The sequence below is a fragment of the Henckelia pumila genome, chromosome 4 (genome assembly GCF_033568475.1).
Source record: "Henckelia pumila isolate YLH828 chromosome 4, ASM3356847v2, whole genome shotgun sequence".
NCBI classification, from domain to species: Eukaryota; Viridiplantae; Streptophyta; class Magnoliopsida; order Lamiales; family Gesneriaceae; genus Henckelia; species Henckelia pumila.
The window spans coordinates 111,004,894-111,026,561 of NC_133123.1; the positions used below are offsets into that span (position 1 = coordinate 111,004,894).

Here is a 21,668-nt window from a genome sequence, read left to right on the forward strand (position 1 = left end):
TGGCGCTTTACTCTTTGATTCAACCTCAACATTAGCTCTTGGACAGCTCTCCAACTTCACAACCGGTTCAATTAAGCACAATTCTTCAATGGGTGAAGTGGGTGCTTTCGTAAATAAGTTGAAGACCACTCGTTCGTACTTCACACCCATCGATAATTCACCCTTCTTGACATCTATTTTGGCATCAACAATAGCAAAAAACGGGCGTCCAAAAATCAGCGGAGCACCATGATCCGCTTCAATATCCAAAATCATGAAATCCGCTGAGAAGATAAATTTATCCACCTTGACTAGAACATCTTCAACAATTCCTAGTGGATATGTAATGCTCCGATCCGCCAATTGCAATGAAATCTTAGTCGATTTCATGTCTCCCAACTCCAAAGCCCCATCCAAAAAACGGGTTGTTGGAACACGCGTTCTTTGATCACACGGATGTGATACCCGGAGCAGCGGAAGTTTAAAAATTTTATTTTTCGATATGGAACGATTCCATATCGTGGGTATCAAATCCTAACGATTAAAATTGTTGCAAGTAAAATATATAAATAATTAAATATTTTACCTATTCAAGCAAAGGCTTGATTATGGACTCCAACAGAATTTAATCTGCTCTTCTTGTAAATCCCGGGAACCGATGACTATCACGATCAACCTCCGGAATTAAGTCCACGAATAGAAAACTAAAATCCTCTGATTGATTGCACTAGAAATCAATCAGATGTTTATCGAAGAGAATAAACAAATTTGATCTGTCAATTCAGAATGTAATTTTTCACAAAAATTACAGACTGAATTATCTCAAAAAGGAGCAGAGGATTTTCGAAAATTCCTCTTGAAAATATATGTGTGTAATTCAAAAATTGCAAGACTGAAAGCTTATGATTTTCGAACACTACACATGTATTTATAGATAATTTCTAGACTAGATTAAGTTATAATTGTATTAGGACTCTAACTCCTTAGGGCCCACAATCTATAACTTAAGCCCAACAAGCCAAGCCTGTTATTATAAAAATTAATATAAAATTCATCGTGACTCCGATTGATAAACTGATTTTACCAATGTGCACAGAAACCATTTCTGCATCTTTTAAAGTCAAGATAATTTTTTTGAATCCGAATTCAGTGATTTTCAAAAATGTCCATCCCTATGTTATTTTAGGAAATTCCACTCCCTTTTAGTTAAGAAGTCCAACTTTTCTTTCATTAAATTTAACTCTTTAAATTTAACTATCTCAATGGGGTTTAGTAATCCATTACTTGTGTGACTCTCAATGGTTCAGGGATACAGCTAGCCATGGGCTCACAACTCCTTGTGACTCGGAACAACAATTTCCGACTTACCCATCGAATCATGGTAAGAGCGCCTACCAACATCGCCCCATGATTCCCTAGGTATCACTGATAGTTCCTGCAAAGAACCAGTAGATTTTGGTTAGCGTACAGTACGGTCCCTTCATCCATATATCCCGATCGAATCAACAACAATTGGTGCATCGAGAGTCGTTCGAGATTCGATAACTATGCATTACATCTTGGAGATCAAATAGTGACATCGCATGTGTTACTAGGAAAACCGAGTAACCTAAAACACATCATGTACTCTGGCCAGAGATTCGTCACACTAATATCTCCTCAGATCGCATAGGATATCCACACTCGCAAGTATGTGGTGAATCCTTGACAACAAAGCATCGACTCCTATATGTGTCATAACTGTACCCAATCCCGACACCTGATGACCCCAATAGAGTCGGTAAACGAGTCAAAGTACAGTACTAGCATATAGAGTCTCAATGATGTTTCAAGTAGTAAAGACTAATGGTGTACAATCAAAACCGCGGACTTTATTCACTCGATAAGTGATAACCACTTGGAAAGTTCGAATAGGGTAGTTCGATCATTCATCATATGAATATCCATTTGCATGCTTTGAACATCTCCATGTCCATTACCAATGAAACGTGGTACTTGGCATCATAAATACTAGTCTCAATCTCAAGCGATCCTTATCCTTATTAGCGGACGGCTCAATTGACTAGGAACTGTTTAGAATATACAGTGACTATAAGATGTGTTTCATAATAGTGATCTCTCTTTATTCACTATCTCATCTTACTTACACTATAGTATATTCAAGGTCTTTATCAAAACATCAATAGTATATCACAATATAACAATATGAAGAAAGACAAAGAAAATGCCATTAATTAATGTAAATTATATTAAACAAAGATTGTTTATACATAGAGTCATAAAAGCCCTTAGCCACAAGTTGGCTAACCGGGCACCCACTCTTTCAATCTCCCACTTTCCCTAAAGCCAACTAGTCATACTACGCAATCCCATTGCTTCGCGATGTTTGTCAAACAATGGTCCTGGCAAGGGCTTAGTAAGTGGATCAGCGATATTGTCTGTAGAGGTCACTCTCTCGACAGTGATGTCTCCTCTTTCCACAATCTCCTGGATGATGTGGTATTTCCTCAGTACGTGTTTGGATCTTTGATGAGACCTTGGTTCCTTTTCCTGAGCAAAGGCACCAATGTTGTCGCAGTACACCGGAACTGGACCAACAGCTTTAGGAATTACGCCCAACTCTTGGACGAAATTCCTCATCCAAACGGCCTCTTTAGCAGCAGCTGATGCTGCAATGTATTCTGCCTCAGTGGTGGAATCCGCTGTGGTGTCCTGCTTGGAACTCTTCCAAGAGACAGCACCGCCATTGAGCATGAATACAAATCCAAAAGTTGACTTCGAGTCATCCACGTCGCTTTGGAAGCTAGAGTCGGTATAGCCTTCCAATTTCAATTTTCTTTCTCCATAAACCATGAATATATTCTTTGTCCTTCTCAAGTACTTAAGAATATCCTTCACGGCTTTTCAATGCATTTGACCGGGGTTGGCCTGATATCTGCTCGTGACACTTAGAGCAAAGGCTACATCCGGTCTGGTAGATATCATCCCATACATAATACTACCTATGGCTGACGCATATGGTATGTGTGTCATTTTCTCTATCTCTTCGTCAGTCTTGGGACACATAGACTTAGATAGAGAAACTCCATGACACATAGGTAGATGTCCTCTCTTGGACTCATCCATAGAAAACCTTTTCAATATGGTGTCGATGTAGGTTGCTTGAGTGAGTCCTATCATTCTCTTAGATCTATCTCTATAGATCTGTATCTCTAGAATATAGGAGGCTTCACCCAAATCCTTCATCGAGAATCTACCTGATAACCATATCTTTGTTGACTACAACATCCCTACGTCATTTCCAATGATTAGGATGTCATCAACATAAAGCACTAAGAACGTCACCGCATCCTTAACTACTTTCTTGTACACGCACGGTTCCTCCGGATTTTTGATGAAACCAAAGTCCTTTATTGTTTCATCAAATTTCTGGTTCCAACTTCTTGATGCTTGTTTGAGACCATAAATTGATCTCTGAAGCTTGCATACCTTATGCTCGCTTCCCATGGATGTGAATCCCTCGGGCTGCATCATATAGATTTCTTCCTTAATGTTTCCATTAAGAAATGCAGTCTTCACATCCATTTGCCATATCTCATAGTCATACCATGTTGCTATGGCAATAAGGATTCTTATGGACTTGAACATTGCGACTGGTGAAAAGGTTTCATCATAGTCAACTCCTTGTCTTTGAGTATAACCTTTTGCTACCAATCGTGCCTTGTAAGTTAGTACCTTGCCATCAGGCCCAAGTTTTCTCTTGTAGATCCATTTACACCCTATTGAAACAATTCCATCGGGAGGATCTACTAAAGACCAAACTTGGTTTGTATGCATCGAGTCTATTTCCGACTGCATAGCATCAAGCCATAAATTCGAATCCGCATCAGAAATTGCTTCTTTGAAGTTTTTTGGATCACATACAATGTCGGGTTCACTTTGATCCCCTTCAAGAAGAAGATCATATCAAATAGGAGGTCTAGAAGTCCTCTCGGATCTCCTAGATGTAGGCGTGTCCACTGAAGGTTCTTGAGGTGTGGGATCGTTATTTTGTATCTCAGGTTCTTCTCGAATTTCTTCGAGTTCCATCATCTTGCCTTTCTTATCTAATAAAAACTCCTTCTCCATGAAGGTGGCATTCCTCGAAACAAACACTTTTGTTTCAGTGGGTTGATAGAAATAATATCCGATTGAATTCTTCGGATATCCTACAAAATAACATAAGGTGGATCGACTATCCAACTTATCTCCCTCTGTCTGCATCACGTAAGCAGGACATCCCCAAATCCTCAAGTACGAATACTTAGGAGCTTTTCCATTCCATAACTCGTATGGAGTTTTATTCACTGCTTTGGTGTGAACATTGTTCAACAACAACACCGCCGTTTCAAGTGCATAGACCCAAAACGAAGGAGGGAGCTCAGTGAAGCTCATCATAGATCGAACCATGTCCAACAAAGTTCGATTGCGACGCTCCGAGACACCATTCAGCTGAGGTGTCATAGGAGGAGTCCACTGAGAGAGAATCTCATTCTCTTTTAGATAGCTCAAAAACTCGGTACTTAAGTATTCTCCATCTCGATCCGATCGAAGTGCTTTAATACTTCTACCTTGTTTGTTTTCTACTTCAGCCTTGAATTCTTTGAACTTTTCAAATGATTCAGACTTATATTTAATTAAATATAAATACCCATACCTAGAATAATCATCAGTAAAGGTAATGAAGTAGGTGTGACCAAATTTAGTACCGATACTAAATGGTCCGCAAACATCTGTATGGATCAAATCCAACAGATTTTGACTACGCTCAGGCTTCCCTTTGAAAGGAGATTTAGTCATTTTTCCTTTTAGGTAGGACTCACAAGTAGGTAGAGAGTTAATATCAGACATATCAAACATGCCCTCTCCCACTAGCTTGTTCATCCTCCATGAGGAAAAATGACCTAGCCTAGCATGCCAAAGGTTTGCCGGGTTTTGACTATCATTTTTCCTTTTATTTGTTGTTACCGGTTTATCAACATAATTAATTGGAACGTCTTTTAATTTTAAGTTATATAGATCGTTTTCAAGTTGTCCATTTCCAATCAAACATTCATTCTTGTAAATATTGCAAATCTCATTTACAAAATTACAAGAAAAACCATCTCTATCAAGCATAGAAACAGAAATAATGTTTTTAACTAAATCTGGCACAAATAAAACATCTCTCAATAATAACTTAAAATTGTTCTGCAAAACTAAATAAACGTCTCCCACTGCTTTGGCTTCAACTCCGAAACCATTTCCGAGCCTCAGCTGGGTCTCACCCATCCTAAGCTTACGACTTTTTGTCATCACCTGCAAATCATTGCAAATGTGAGATCCACATCCGGTATCCAATACCCAAGAAGTATTATTAAGTGAAACATTTATTTCAATGTAAAACATACCCTTTGCAGTTCGTAACTGCTCGAGGTATTCCTTGCAGTTACGTTTCCAATGATCGGGTTTCTTGCAGTAATGGCAAACATCTCCAGATATGTTCACATTTGAAGCTTTTGTCTTGCCATTCTTCTGTGGTACAATTTTCTTGGGTGGGGCAGAACGTTTCTTACCCTTTCCACTTGGCCCTTTCTTGGAGTAAGAAGAGGAGCCAACCAAGAGTACCGGTTTATCCTTCTTTAATGTGGCCTCATAAGACACAAGCATATTGACCATCTCTTCAAGGGTGGCCTCTATCTCGTTCATATTGAAGTTCACCACAAATTCATCAAACGACAAAGGAAGAGAAAGAAGTAACAAGTCCGCGTTTAGTTCATGCTCCAAAGTCAAATCGAGTGTTACCAATTTTTCAATGAGCCCAATCATGTGTACCCCATGCTCACGGACCGAAGTCCCATCTCGCATGCGGCATGTCAGCTTTTTGACGGTGACATACCTCTCCGACCTTGACTAAGCTCCAAAAAATTCCTTGAGGTGCATGTGTATGTCAGCAGCATTCACGGCATCCTCAAATCGCCTCTGGAGTTCATCAGACATTGAAGCTTGCATATAGCATTTAGCCTTGATATCATGGTCCCACCATTGATCAAGTTTTGTGAATTCTTCCGGAATTATATTAGCCGGTGCTTCCTTTGGAGGATTCTTTTCTAACACGTAGAAAATTTTCTCCGAGTTTAGAACAATATTTAATTTACGGAACCATTCCGTATAGTTTGCGCCAATCAATTTGTTTTGTTCGAGAATTGAGTATAGTGGATTTCGCGAATTCATTGTAATGAAATACTGAAAAGAAACAGACAATAATCAGTGATTGTTTAATTAATTTCGTTAGCTCAGTAAGGAAGTCCCCTACTCAATTCCATCATACTAAGACATAAAATATGGCGAGATTTAATTTTATGAATTTCACTCCCACTATTTTAACGATTTCACTACCCTCTAATGAAAACGGGAAACTTGTTTTCTTAGTGGGAACATGGAGTCCAATTGACAAACTATAGTCCCGAATAATATCAGCCAACCATAATTTTCAAAAGGTAGAGCCCAATTGCTTCCAAAGCAACCCCCATGTTTTTACCTCATGTCCAATAAGGGCCCAATAATATGACGCCGTTTAATGTGACATGTCAAGATGACCCATCAATATTAAGTTGTGATGGACGGTCGTCATGTGGATCCCCAATAATATGAGTCAATCCCATGGGAGTTCCACCCAACTTACAACATGTGTCGATCCAATGTACAGCTTTCCGACGAATGGGCCCCCCCCCCAATAATATGAGCCGGACCGTGCCCGCGAGTAGCATCTCATACATTGATCGTTGATGGAAGGTAGGAACATTTAAACAATATTTAAATTCCCTTTTGTTTATCTTGATATCAATTTTAAATCATATTTAAAATGAGGGATTTTTAATTTTGAAAATTGTCTCATCATGCAATATTTGTATGCTTGCGGGATTCATATAATTTAGTCTAAACATGCATACAACAATAATATCATATATTATTTAAAGGATGATCGATCCCAATCAATAATCGACCCGTGGTTGCCAATCACGAGTCTAAGTCCAATCCTAGGTGATATGCAAGTATGCAATGCAATCCTATTACATTGAGCTTCCAATTTACATTTCTTCGGTCTTTATTGTCTGCTGGGCCCACCTTTGTCTTCAAATCTTTATCTCCCACTACGTCTAATAAATTTACAATAAATTTCGATGACAAGTAGGGGATACATTTTTAAGGGTGGAAACGGGCCATAAACCAGGCCCACTTTTATTACAAATGACAATTCAAATTGGACCATAAACCAAGCCCATTAATAAAACCCAAAAACAATAAAACCAAATGTAAACAACCTAACATACACCTATAATATTGGTAATGACAATCGATCATCCTTTTATCCAATAATTAATTCAACAATTAAATAATTAGATAACATGAAATGACGTCATAATTAAAAATATGAAATCAAATTTTATCCTTTCATAAGATCATATCTTATCATCAATTGTACCAAAATAATTAATTTTATAAAATCTAATTTAACGGATAAAATTTATAAATTTTCCAAAAATTCAAATTTATCCAAAAATCAATTTTAAAAATTTCGTACTCAAACAATTTGATCCGATTCCTCGTGGACCAATCAAAAATAATTTTCGATCGGACCAAAAACTAAAATTTCAAATTTCAAAAAATCCAAAAAATCAAATTTTAAAATTTTCGGACTGCCCGGGACATTCCCGGGCAGCCCCTCCTCCACGTTGGACAGGGCTGCCCACATGGAGGTGGGCAGCGACAATCGCTGCCCTATTGCCCTTGTTTCAAATTTAATTATCGTTTAAGATTTTCGTTTTGTTTTTCAAAAACCGAGGCTAAAAATTTTGTACAATCGATTAATTTTAATCGTTTGATCAAAGATTACGACCTGTATTTGATACCACTGTTGGAACACGCGTTCTCTGATCACACGGATGTGATACCCGAAGCAGCGGAAGTTTAAAAATTTTATTTTTCGATATGGAACGATTCCATATCGTGGGTATCAAATCCTAACGATTAAAATTGTTGCAAGTAAAATATATAAATAATTAAATATTTTACCTATTCAAGCAAAGGCTTGATTATGGACTCCAACAGAATTTAATCTGCTCTTCTTGTAAATCCTGGGAACCAATGACTATCACGATCAACCTCCGGAATTAAGTCCACGAATAGAAAACTAAAACCCTCTGATTGATTGCATTAGAAATCAATCAGATGTTTATCGAAGAGAATAAACAAATTTGATCTGTCAATTCAGAATGTAATTTTTCACAAAAATTACAGACTGAATTATCTCAAAAAGGAGCAGAGGATTTTCGAAAATTCCTCTTGAAAATATATGTGTGTAATTCGAAAATTGCAAGACTGAAAGCTTATGATTTTCGAACACTACACATGTATTTATAGATAATTTCTAGACTAGATTAAGTTGTAATTGTATTAGGACTCTAACTCCTTAGGGCCCACAATCCATAACTTAAGCCCAACAAGCCAAGCCTGTTATTATAGAAATTAATATAAAATTTATCGTGACTCCGATTGATAAACTGATTTTACCAATGTGCACAGAAACCATTTCTGCATCTTTTAAAGTCAAGATAATTTTTCTGAATCCGAATATAGTGATTTCCAAAAATGCCCATCCCTATGTTATTTTAGGAAATTCCACTCCCTTTTAGTTAAGAAGTCCAACTTCTCTTTCATTAAATTTAACTCTTTAAATTTAACTATCTCAACGGGGTTTAGTAATCCATTACTTGTGTGACCCTCAATGGTTCAGGGATACAGCTAGCCGTGGGCTCACAACTCCTTGTGACTGGGAACAATAATTTTCGACTTACCCATCGAATCATGGTAAGAGCGCCTAGCAACATCGCCCCATGATTCCCTAGGTATCAGTGATAGTGCCTGCAAGAACCAGTAGATTTTGGTTAGCGTACAGTACGGTCCCTTCATCCATATATCCCGATCGAATCAACAACCATTGGTGCATCGAGAGTCGTTCGAGATTCGATAACTATGCATTACATCTTGGAGATCAAATAGTGACATCGCATGTGTTACTAGGAAAACCGAGTAACCTAAAACACATCATGTACTCTGGCCAGAGATTCGTCACACTAATATCTCCTCAGATTGCATAGGATATCCACACTCGCAAGTATGTGGTGAATCTTTGACAACAAAGCATCGACTCCTATATGTGTCGTAACTGTACCCAATCCCAACACCTGATGACCCCAATAGAGTCGGTAAACGAGTCAAAGTACAGTACTAGCATATAGAGTCTCAATGATGTTTCAAGTAGTAAGGACTAATGGTGTACAACCAAAACCGCGGACTTTATCCACTCGATAAGTGATAACAACTTAGAAAGTCCGAATAGGGTAGTTCGATCATTCATCATATGAATATCCATTTGCATGCTTTGAACATCTCCATGTCCATTACCAATGAAACGTGGTACTTGGCATCACAAATGCTAGTCTCAATCTCGAGCGATCCTTATCCTTATTAGCGGACGGCTCAATTGACTAGGAACTGTTTAGAATATACAGTGACTATAAGATGTGTTTCATAATAGTGATCTCTCTTTATTCACTATCTCATCTTACTTACACTATAGTATATTCAAGGTCTTTATCAAAACATCAATAGTATATCACAATATAACAATATGAAGAAAGACAAAGAAAATGCCATTAATGAATGTAAATTATATTAAACAAAGATTGTTTATACATAGAGTCATAAAAGCCCTTAGCCACAAGTTGGCTAACCGGGCACCCACTCTTTCAAGGGTTACCTCTGTAAGCTCCATAACCTCGGTAACCATTAGGAGTGATATAATTAACTTCCTCTATGGCGTGTGATCCTTAAACTCCAGTTGAATCTGCAACATTAATCTTATTCAAAGAAGCTACCTGTGTAGTCAGTGCAGATAATTGAGCGGTGATGGATGTGAGAGGATCCACTGCATACACTCCAGCCGGCTTCTTGACTCCCATACGCTCAGATGGCCATTGAAAACTATTAACCATCATCTGTTCCAGCATATCGTAGGCCTGTACGGGGTCCTTTGCAAAAATAGTTCCTCCAGAAGCAGAATCCACGCTCATCCTTGTAGGCGCATTCAGTCCGTTGTAAAGCCACTCGATCTGTTCCCAATCTGCAAAATTGTGGTTAGGACAATTTCTAAGTAATTCTTTGTACCTTTCCCACGCCTCGTATAGCTGTTCAGTGTCCAACTGCCGAAATGTGCTGATCTCTATCTTCAGTTGGGTGAATTTGGCAGGTGGAAAATATTTCGCAAGAAATTTTTCTGCCATTCTCTCCCAAGTAGTGATGCTTCCTAGCGGCAGTGATTGCAACCAACTTCTGGCTTAATTCCTGAGAGAAAAAGGAAACAAGCGTAAGCGAATAATATCCTCAGACACACCATTAATTTTTACCGTATCAGTTATCTCCAAGAAGGTGCGTAGGTGTAGGTGAGGATCAGCAGTGGCGCTCCCATTAAATTGGTTCTGTTGAACCATGTTGATCAAAGCAGGTTTCAGCTCAAAATTGTTGGCATTGATAGTTAATAGAGCGATTCCAGAATAGTGAGTTTGGATCGTCGGCCTGAAGTGATCTCTAATTGGAACCAAGGGAGCTTGATTTACTTCTTCAGCCATTCTTTCAATTTCTTCTCTTCTAGCTCTTCTTAAAGCACGTGCAGTGCGCTCGATCTCTTGATCAAACAGTAGAGAATTAACACTTTGAGATCGCCGCATAGACTACAATTAAAAATAAGAAGAAATTAATTAGTAACTTAAAATAAAATAAAATAAAAACTCTAAATTAAAATGTAGACTAATTGGTAACAAGACTAAAAAATAATCAAAATTTACTCCCCGGCAACGACGCAAAAAACTTGTTGTGAAAATTTCTCGCAAGCGTACGAGTGTCAAGTTTTAATATAGTGAATGAATCAAGTGTCGATCCCACAGGAAGTAAATTGAAAATAATCAGTACTTGTAATTAAAATAGTCTAAACTTTATCTAGAAAATAAATATTTCAGAATTTTTGCAGAAAAATAAAATATCAATGGAATTTTGATTAGCACGCACACAATTTTCAGATAAAAATCAATCAGAAAAAGATGGTCTAGAGGTATATATTTCACCTGGTTTCAACAACAATCAATCCTAATTAATTAATCTTCATGAATTTTAGTCAATTAATAGCCAAGAACACTTAAGTTTATTATTTCCCTCTCCCGAGCAACAAATAATGTTTATCAACTACAATTCAATTCCAATATCCCTATTAAGAATTTATCGCAGTGATCTATCACAAAACAATGTTCTCTTTAAAAGCTCTGTTAAAATTATACACTCTCCCGAGCTGTATAAATAATTAACAGTGTATTTTTCAATGGTCCTATTCAAAATCCTCTCTCCCGAGCAATGATTTCAAATAAATATAACAAATCAATTATTGATCAGATAATTGAAAAGACAGTCAATTCTAAAAAAAACAATTAATCTAGAAGAAACTCAATTCAATAAAATCAAGAATTCATCAAAGTGTCTACACCAGGTTCCATCCGACCTCTAGACTCTAAAAATTTAGTTCATAATAAAATTCTGAATAAAACAAAACATGTTAAAAAATCCAAACATATTCAGAATTAAATAAATAAAAGATAAAAGAAACAAATCCGTCGTTGACGCCGTGTCCGGTCTATCGAACTCCGTCTTCGTTCTTCAAGTTAAGCTCCAAAATCTCCTTCCAGAAATCTTCACGATCAAAATCTGTTCTCTCTGATATGTGTGTGATTGTGGCGGCTCCCCTTTCCAAGTCAGATGAAAAATTCCCTTTTATACTGTCTTCAAAAGCCCACTCAAAAGCCCATAAAAATAATTGCCCGAATAATAAAACTTTCCAAACACCAACGAGGCGGGCGCGCCTTAATCTCGAAATTCCAATCTTCAGAAAAATAGCAGCAGCGCGATAGCACTTCTTGAAGCACTAAAGGGAAGCGCTAATCTCTAGGCCCAATTGTGAAATCCCAACTCTGTTCCAATTATTTTCTTTTCTTCTCTTCTCTGTACGTTTCTTTCCTTCTTTTTTTTTTTTCCTTTCTTTTATTCTTTCCTCTTCTAAATTCCAAATAAATTCAATAATTTTTTTTTTCTCCACAAAATTCCATAATTCACTGTAAACACAAATACAACAAAATACCCACATAAATCTACTCGAAACAAACAATTAATAATTAAAATCATATATAAATTAAGTGTATAAAATACACTTATCATTCGCATACACTGCACGTAAGAAGAATTAAAAATCAATTAGTAACAAAAATAAAAATAAATTAAAATTATAAATTAAAATCTAGATTAATTGGTAACAAGACTAAAATAAAATCAACAAATTACTCCCCGACAACGACGTCAAAAACTTATTGCGTATTTTTGTGCCCGCAAGTATACAGTGTCAAGTTTTAATAAAGTTTGAGTAGAGTATCGTTCCCACGAGGAGTAATATTGAAAATTACTTAGTACGTGTAATTAAAATAGTCCGAACTTTATTTAGAAAATCAAAGTTTGAGAGATTTGTAGAAAAATTAAATAAGCAAGAAACTATAGCTAGCACGCACACAATTTCAAATAAATATCAATGTGAAAATAATGGTATAGAGGTTCAGATTTCACCTGGTTTCGACAACAACTATTCTTAATTAACTTATTTTCATGAATTCCATTCAATTAATAGTCAAAAACACTTAAGTGTATTATTTTCGTCTTCCGAGCAACAAATAATATGTATCAACTAAGATTCAATTTCAATATCCCTATTAAAAATTTAGTCTTAGTGATATGTGTAAAACAATGTTCTTCCTAAAGCTCCATTAACGTTATACACTCTCCCAAGTTATATAAACAATTAACGGTATAATTTCTATTGGTCCTATTCAAAATCCCTTTCCCGAGCAATGATTTCAAATAACTATGACAAATCAATTAGTGATCAATTAATTGAAAAAACAATCAATACTAGAAAAACAATTAATCTAGGGGAATTCAATACAATAAAATCAAATATTCGTAGAAGTGTTTACACCAAGTTCCATCATCCCTCTAGACTAATAAAAGTTTAGTTCGTGATCAAACTTGAATAAAACCAAAACATGCTTAAAAATCCAAACATCATTCAACAATCAAAAAGAAAATTTAGAGTAGAATAACAAAGCCGTGGTCGCTCTTCCGTTTCCGGTTGATTGACTCTCGTCTTTGTTCTCTTTGTTCTTCACTTCTTTAGCACAATCAAGCTCTCAATTCTCACTATTTTTTCTATCTTAATTATTGTTGTATTGTGCGGCGGCTCTCCTTAATTATGTATAAAAATCACCTTTTATATTCCTCTAAAATCATCCAAGAAAAGCCCAAAGAAAACCCAAAGTTTCCTTCCAAAATCAAACTTTGAAATCTGATAATCGCGACAGCGCGGGCGCTCAGTCAGATAGGGGCGCCCGCGCATTCTTCTCTGATTTTTTCTGGCGGAAAATTTCAAAAAATCATAATTCACAATATAACCGTCGGATCGAGATGAAATTTTGACAGCAGCTTTAAAACATGCTAAAATTTATTATGAACGGTGAGATCGGATTTGATTGTATGAAAAATTCCCAGTAATTTCTGAAGTTGTTGCTTCGTATTTCATCTTTCCTCTTCTTCTTGGTAATTTTTCTCCAATCCTTGCATCTCACAACAACAACAACAACAACAAATATGCATAATATCCACTCGATACATCACAAAAGCCAAGTCAAATAATATATAAATTAAGTACATAAAATGCACTTATCAGAACTCAATTTGTTGGATCCGAATTCTTCGAAGGTTCCGAACTATGTAATCACTTGATTTAATTAATTAATTACCCTTTAATATCGCATAAAATTTTAATCACATAAAATGATATTTGGTCACTACATACAATCAATATAATAGAGATTATTGGGGTCTAGGGATGCAAAAAGGATCTTACAATCATTAAGAATACCTGATGCTCTCCTCCATTCAACTAGAGATGAGGGATGGCAACGGGGCGGGTTTGGATAAACCCGAAACTCGCCCCGTCCCGTCCTGTGAACCCAGCGGGTCCAATCTGGGTTAGACCCATTGGACCCGCCAGAAATTAAATAAATTTTAAATTATTAAATTTAAAATTTTAAAAGTTTAAAAATTAATAAAAATCATTAAATTTAATTTCAAATATATATTGATAATATTTAAGACAAAAAAAATATTCTCACAAGTTAAATTTATCAATTTGTTATTAATTAATAATTATTAGCCAAAAAACTTTATAATGATACATTTTTATAATAAACTATCATAATAAAATAAATTCATTTCAATCCAATAATATTATACACTCAAATTATGAATAATATATTAATTATTTAGTATAAAAATATAATTATATATTATTAATATTATATATATATTTTTTAAATTTATATATATACATATATATTTTAAACTTATATATATATATAGTTTGGCGGGGCGGGTTTGACCAAACCCGAGACGCTCCTTGAATCCGTTTAGGCAGGTCTAGACCCGTCCTATTGGCCAAACCCGAGACGCTTTTCACGATCATGTCTCTTTCCTTAGATTCAATTATTGGGCTACGACAATTGAATCACATCCTTTCATCATATTGAATTTCGTGTTTTCATCTTAAAAAATGATCTAGATCGCACCTATTACGTATGATAACAACTATTTAAGGCATAATAGATATATATCTTATTTGAATTTGGTATTCCTAATCGCATCCCTCACAATGGTGTACATTCCTTTGTATGCGCACGTTCACTTCGGATTGCGATCTACCCATTCGTTATCCAAGGGTCCTGATCATGAACCAATGCATCCAATGCAATACAACAGCTCTTAAATACCCTCAATCTTGTGCGTCTAACCAATTCCTAATCACCTACCACATCATCTGAGTCCTCTGCACGTGACATGATTGTACATGTCATGTCAACGTACGAGACTGATTTCAATTTTATATAATGAAAGACTTCACATTGTTGATCGTGACAAATTATCAATCAATTGCACCCTTTGCGAACTCCGCATTCGTGCATGAGCATGGCTCAGCCTCAACCAGGCATAGGCTCGGTAGGTGTGTTTCATCTGTCACACTCTTGGTTGGCATGGACATACTTGATTTGAAAATATGAGTTTTAGCTCTATCTACAATAAAATAAAGATTTCTATTCATTTCTTTTCTAATTTGGGACAAATCTCAACCAATTCATTTATATTTTCAAGGAAACTGTTATTTATATTGTAAAAAAAAGTGTGTTAACACCAGTACTCCGTTTTTTATTTTTCAGTTTGATAGATAATGTAACTCCAACACATTACTTGCCTTCTGTGACAAAATTTGCTTCAACCGTGCTAGTCTCGAACAAAATAGAATGAGATAAATGAAAAGAAACGATAAAAATAAAGAAAAGAATAACGAAAAATAAAGATTCTAAATCCTAAAGTTGTTTAATTTTATTAGATCTCATGGATTAAACATGAAATTTTTTCAAGCCAAGTGCTTGACACATAATACTCAAGAGCTCTCATGTGTGTGTGTGTGTTTTTTACCAGTTTCGTAAAACCAACCTAATATACAGTACTGATAGATTTATGCTACCAATGAACTTCACAAACGTGCTTATAGACTCCTTATTTTTCAGACCACAACTCACTAAAATTAATCTTTATTCACACTTATCAAAAGGATTTTTTTGGGTAGACATTCAGTTCAATAACTCACTGAAGACAAGTTTACCATAAGTTTTTATGAATCATCGAGATGTTTATTTGTAATTTGATCAAGATCTATACCCATTAAAAGTTTATCTCAAGTGTCCATAGTATTAACTATTTAACCTTCTTTCTTTTTAAAATTTAACTTCCTTTTTTAATTTGAATTTATCACTAGTATTTAAACTTTCTTATGATTTCGCATATGTCATTTGTTTTCGATAAGCTCAAATGGGGTGACTAATGAATAAATGATCTCATTTGGATTGGAATCAAACGGATTAAAAAATTGTCTATATCACTCCTAACTCATATATTATATATATATTTTGCCTCGTAAGGTACTAAAAAAAGTTCTAGACTATTCTCAGTTCACAATCAAACTGTACAAATTGAACATTGTGCTCAAGTGTGTCTAAAAAAATGAATGGCCTTCTAAAAAGATTAATATAATTTAAACATATCTCATTTTTTTTCATAAATAGGCTCAAAATTGTTTCAAATGGATTACTTTAACCAATGAAAACAAGTCCAGATAGATTCAATAAATACCTAAATAATCTCAATGCTCATTAACATTCATCTCAACATGACGTGGAAATAACTAGAGTTATAGAATCTATTTATCCATTCTGCATCACAAAGTCACATAAAGGTCTCTAAACATCGAGAGTATTAGTTATCGTGGCTTTAAGTACATCAAATTTTGATAAAACTCAAGAGAAAATGCGAATAAACACCAGAGTAAGTTGCTTAGTTTATTTAAAATTTTCTCACAGGAAATCACAATTTTCATCATTAGCCACGACAATTGATTCTTTCATGACTTGACATGACTAAGAACAGTTTTCTCACAGGAAGTCTCAATAAGCTACAAAAATTTTCCTTTTTTCATTTTGAAACGAAGAAATGTCACAAACAGTACTGAACTAAAATCAAGTAAAAGTTTGAACAAATGTACCAGTATTTCTGGAAATCAACTAACAACTAAAATAGAATAACCCCCCAAAACTCCAAAACCATGCATTGTCCTCAGTGTACAGTAAAACAATAAAAACAAAGACAACGCACGTACCTATGGTGAGTACTGTCGGTGATCATCACCTATCATAATCATCGGGAGGCCAAGTATGGTGTCCGTCCAACCTAAGTCCTGTCACGTAGAATGGGATGTCCAGAACCAAAACGAGAACGTGAGCTAACAACGCCCAGTACGAAAGTACGAATATACACATGCTATGAATGCTAAATGCAAATAAACGAGTACTGGAAACCTATCACAGTAGAAACTCTTGATCAACAAATGGCACCATGGTATGTAGCACACTAGGCCGTCACATCAGGAGGTATTCCTATACCATAAGAAATAAGTGGAATATCAGAACCCAAATCCATGAAATTCATCCACAAAACCTCTAGGCTGAGCATCCCCTCTACAGGTAATATCAAAGTGTTGGCCCAACATGATAATGCATGAAACATAATAATCGTGACATAATACATGCACTTAAGTTATGTCATATAAACCATGAAAACATAGAACATGCATACTCAACCAGGGTATCTCAGATAGCTCGTTCATACCTCAGAATAAGCAACCTAGCGATACTAACTCCCTAGTCCAAGCCTATAAACATACAATCACCGTATCACAAAACTTTTACTAAAATCCTTAACTAGACTAACAGCTACTCGCCGAAGCTAATCATAGTCTAGCAATATACCTGCATCCGTAGTCAGTCCTTTGATGATGATTGACCTATACTCAAGGCACAACACTGCTACGATCCCGATAGCTCTTCGTCACCGCCTAGCCCTTGAATAAGACGCCCGAAAAGCCATAAAAGCTAGCTAGAATCGAGAGAAAATTGTGGTAATGAGTGAAGAAAATGAAGCTCTCGGCCCCTACATATAGCCATCGATCGGAACGTTCGATCCCTAGTTCGGAGCTTCTGAACGTACTTCGAAACTTTCGATCGTCCTTCCGAGCTTCCTCTACCGATCGATGTCTCTGATTGGACAACACATTGTTGCCGACACAGTTCGGATCTATCGAACTCTAGTTCGGAGCTTCCGAACTATCTCAAGTCTAATCACCTAATCAAAAACCCATACCCTGTCTGATTAACCCGAGATCGGAGCTTCCGATCTCCAGTTTGGTGCGCTCACCAACTCTGTCTTCCGAAGCAGTTCGGTGCTTCCAAACTACTCTTTGGAGCTTCCAAACTGTCCCAACATTTGAAACCCTCGGAACCATTTTTGATCATTCTGAATCTGATTTTAACTCCTTAATCATTTTTAGGCAGTAGATTAGCTTAATTAAGAGTCGGGCTACTACAGTCATGCTATTTATGCGGAATTTTCATACCATATTGTTAGGAATGTTATCCTTTGGAGATAGCCAGTTGTATAAGGTCGCTCAACCTAAGTTTTCCTTGTACAATCGTGTACCATGTGATACCAAATGGATCGATGGGACAATGTGTGCGATTACCCAAGACATTGTTAGTCCAAGATCCTCAAGGGCAACGTGCGTATATTGGTGATGCCTTCATTCTAGCATGATATTCCAGAGTTTGATCCCTTTTTAACAAATCATTTGTGTTGCATGCTTGCATAGCCTTGTATTCTCATACATTATGTACCGGGTGTGTGTCGCTCATGTCTCATGTCCCTAGTTCTATCATGGACCCCTATTCGACCGAACAATTCAAGGAGCTTAGGATTTGGATTAGTGACCAGTCAGTGATCAGTGCCTGGGATAAGAGGTTACCATTAGACCGTTGTTTAAACTGATTTTATTTCATTAAGTTAATTTCATATTTAAGTTTTTGGTTAGTAGATGATTCGGGTCACTACGTAACTACTCCTTCATACAAGGTTGGATCATCAGACACAAATACTCGGTCAAAAATTTCTTGATCAAACCATTCGAAAAATGTGAATACTTAGCTGCAAAGCTCTCGCTGATGTGTGGTGCTTATGAAACAGATCTATATAACACCTCTGATACTACTCGATATCAGAATCTCCCTGTTTAATAGTCAGAAGTTCCATCTCCTTCGCTTGGCAGAGAACTTGTAGAAAATTATGCATGAAGCCTGGCGGAAATTCTCCTATAGGAAATATCTATGCTACTCATGAATTGGAATAGCAAATGTGGATTTCCACCATTTCCAAGTTTTTCCTTGAATCATGAAATCGTCAACCTTCTTATGTTATCCTCATCATAATGGAAGACCCTAAAACACTGTTCGATGTGTTCTACCCATGATTTAGTTGTATTGTCACTCTCTTCTCCCGCTAGCGGTGAAGGTTTACTCTTTATAAAATCCATCATGTTGCCATGATTCTTATGTTATCTCTCGCCATGGTCCTCACGACGGGAATCCTGCCTCAAGTCTTCATCGCGACGACTTTGTTCAACACTACCATGGCTGCTCCTTTCACCATGATTTCCTTCTGCATTTGAAAGGAAACTGAACAAAATTTCTAAGCCCTCAAAATAATTACTATATCCCAAAAATATTTTCATTTTCTAATAACACTTGGATGTATGGACCTTATCGGGTTGCCTAAAATTATACTAAATGCAAGAATGATAAACTTAATTAAACAATACATCGAATAAATAGTGAAATATCAATTGACTCAAGTTGTTGGAAAACCCCATAGAAAAGTATAAACAATAATAAACTTAAAAATAACATCATAAAAACAAATAAAAATTGAAAAAACCACCTCCTAATCCCAACCGATCTCACCTAGCCACTATCGTGTCTGTTTTGCCCATCCAATTTGAGACCTGTCCAGTAGAATGGGCTTTCTAAGATGAAATCAAGCATATGAGTGGTAAATCGCCATAAAGCATGAGGATAAAAACCTATATTCAAATGCATGTACATGTATGCTCTGTTACTTAGAGATCAAATATGGAATCTTATGCTCAATCTAGAGATACATGAAATGTGTAATTGCTACAATAAGCCATCACCAACACACTCTCATCAAGTGGACTTGGAATGTTCTTGTTACAAGCTGCTCGTCCTGTCAAAGACTGTAACTCTCGGTACCAATGTCCACAAAGCCATACTCAACATGGCTGAGCAGCCCTACTCAACATGGCTATGCACCTATGCCAAGGATACAAAGGTCAACGTGATATGTGATAAAATATGAAATAAGCATGTGTTCATATGACAAGTTAAATAAACATAATAGATTATACGGGATAATTGCATCCACACCCCCTGTGAAAAGTGTAAAAGGCATAAAACCCCTTAAGAAATATTAATAGGCTAATGCATCCCTCAGTTTTTTAAAATGTAGCACATTTCACCCCTATGTTATACAACTTCGGGCACATTTATACCCTCTCATAGGGGTTTTTATGCTAATTTTTTTAAAACATAGAGTCTAACATGCTATTAATTTTATACAGGGGGTTTTATGTCTTTTAGACTTTTCACAGGGGGTGTGAATGCAATTAACCCAAGATTATACATTACATTGGACATCTCAGTTAATACGTTACATACCTCTAACACTAGTCTAGGAAATACCTAAGTTCCAGTGCTAGACACCATAATCAAACATGATAGTATTACTAAATAGTCATAATTCATTTATAATAATCTATATTATCCCCAACTATAACTAGGGCTATAGGTTATACTTTGTCCTTCGTTAGTGTTTGGAGAATAACTTCACTTGTTACTCCAGATGTTGTTGTCGCATCTATAAGAACTTTTTAACTGTTCTGACCGATAGATATGACTTAAAAAATCTCTAATATAAGATGTAAAGAGAGAAAATCCTTGAAATTCATGCCAAATTCTAAATTTATGTTGATCTATTTAAAGGAAAGTTCGGATGGTCCGAACTCCCGTTCAGATGATATAAATTGTGCATGCAACGAACATGTCATACTCCATTTGTTGCGTAATTTGACACATGGTTCCTCTAATCTTCGATTCGGGAGGTCCGAAGTGCTATTTTTTAACGAAATTTAACACGTAGATGTCTTGTTGGCTGGTTGAGTTCGGAAGGTCTGCACTAGCTTCGGAAGTTCCAATCTACCGTCATAAGATCCGAACTGCGCGCTTTTGGTGGTTCCGAACATGCATGTCTTTGGTAATCTCAATAATTGACATAAACCTAATTAAATTTATTTAATTAATAATGTCTTAATCATGTTTAACTTATACTTTATTAGTAATAGGATATTTGTCCATTTTATCGATTTAAATATCAACTAATTTATTTGATAGTTAAAAGTAAACAATTTTATTGTTATTTTCCAAAATACATAATTGTAGATTAAATTTTAAGCTAATCAATCCATACATATATTGAGACGTCGTTATTTTTAAATCATTCTATTATATTTATGATGCAGTTAATGAAGCAATGGGTAAAAGAGCAGCCCATAAAGCAATTTTGGAATCGGTTATACTTGTTGGCGCTAGTCTGCTCCAAGTTTTCCTCCTTCAAAGTCTCTTCGAACGCAAGCTCGGCAAGTCGAGAGTCTAAATTTGCAGTCACTCTAATAAACATATTCATTCTGAAAACACTTTTCATTTGGCATATATATGAGGTAAGACTTTCCAAATAATAGTTTTCAACTTAACCCTTGTTAAATTGATTGGATGGTAGTTGTTTACTATACTAGTGACTTTTTGCTAGTATTAGTCTTCAATTTTTTATTCAAATATTAGATATGAGGTAAGACTAATATATCTCAAATATTTATTCAACAGTGATATTTTTTATTTTCAAGTTAGTGATTTTTTTATTAGAAATGATAAACTATCTGATTTAAAATT

The 21,668-nt window shown here is 35.9% G+C and overlaps 1 pseudogene; it reads left to right on the top strand.

Annotated features, from left to right (window-relative positions):
- The window catches only part of LOC140867633 (transmembrane emp24 domain-containing protein p24beta2-like), a 67,588-nt pseudogene extending 46,213 nt beyond the window's left edge, over positions 1–21,375 (top strand).
- Positions 21,376–21,668: the final 293 nt, after the last annotated feature.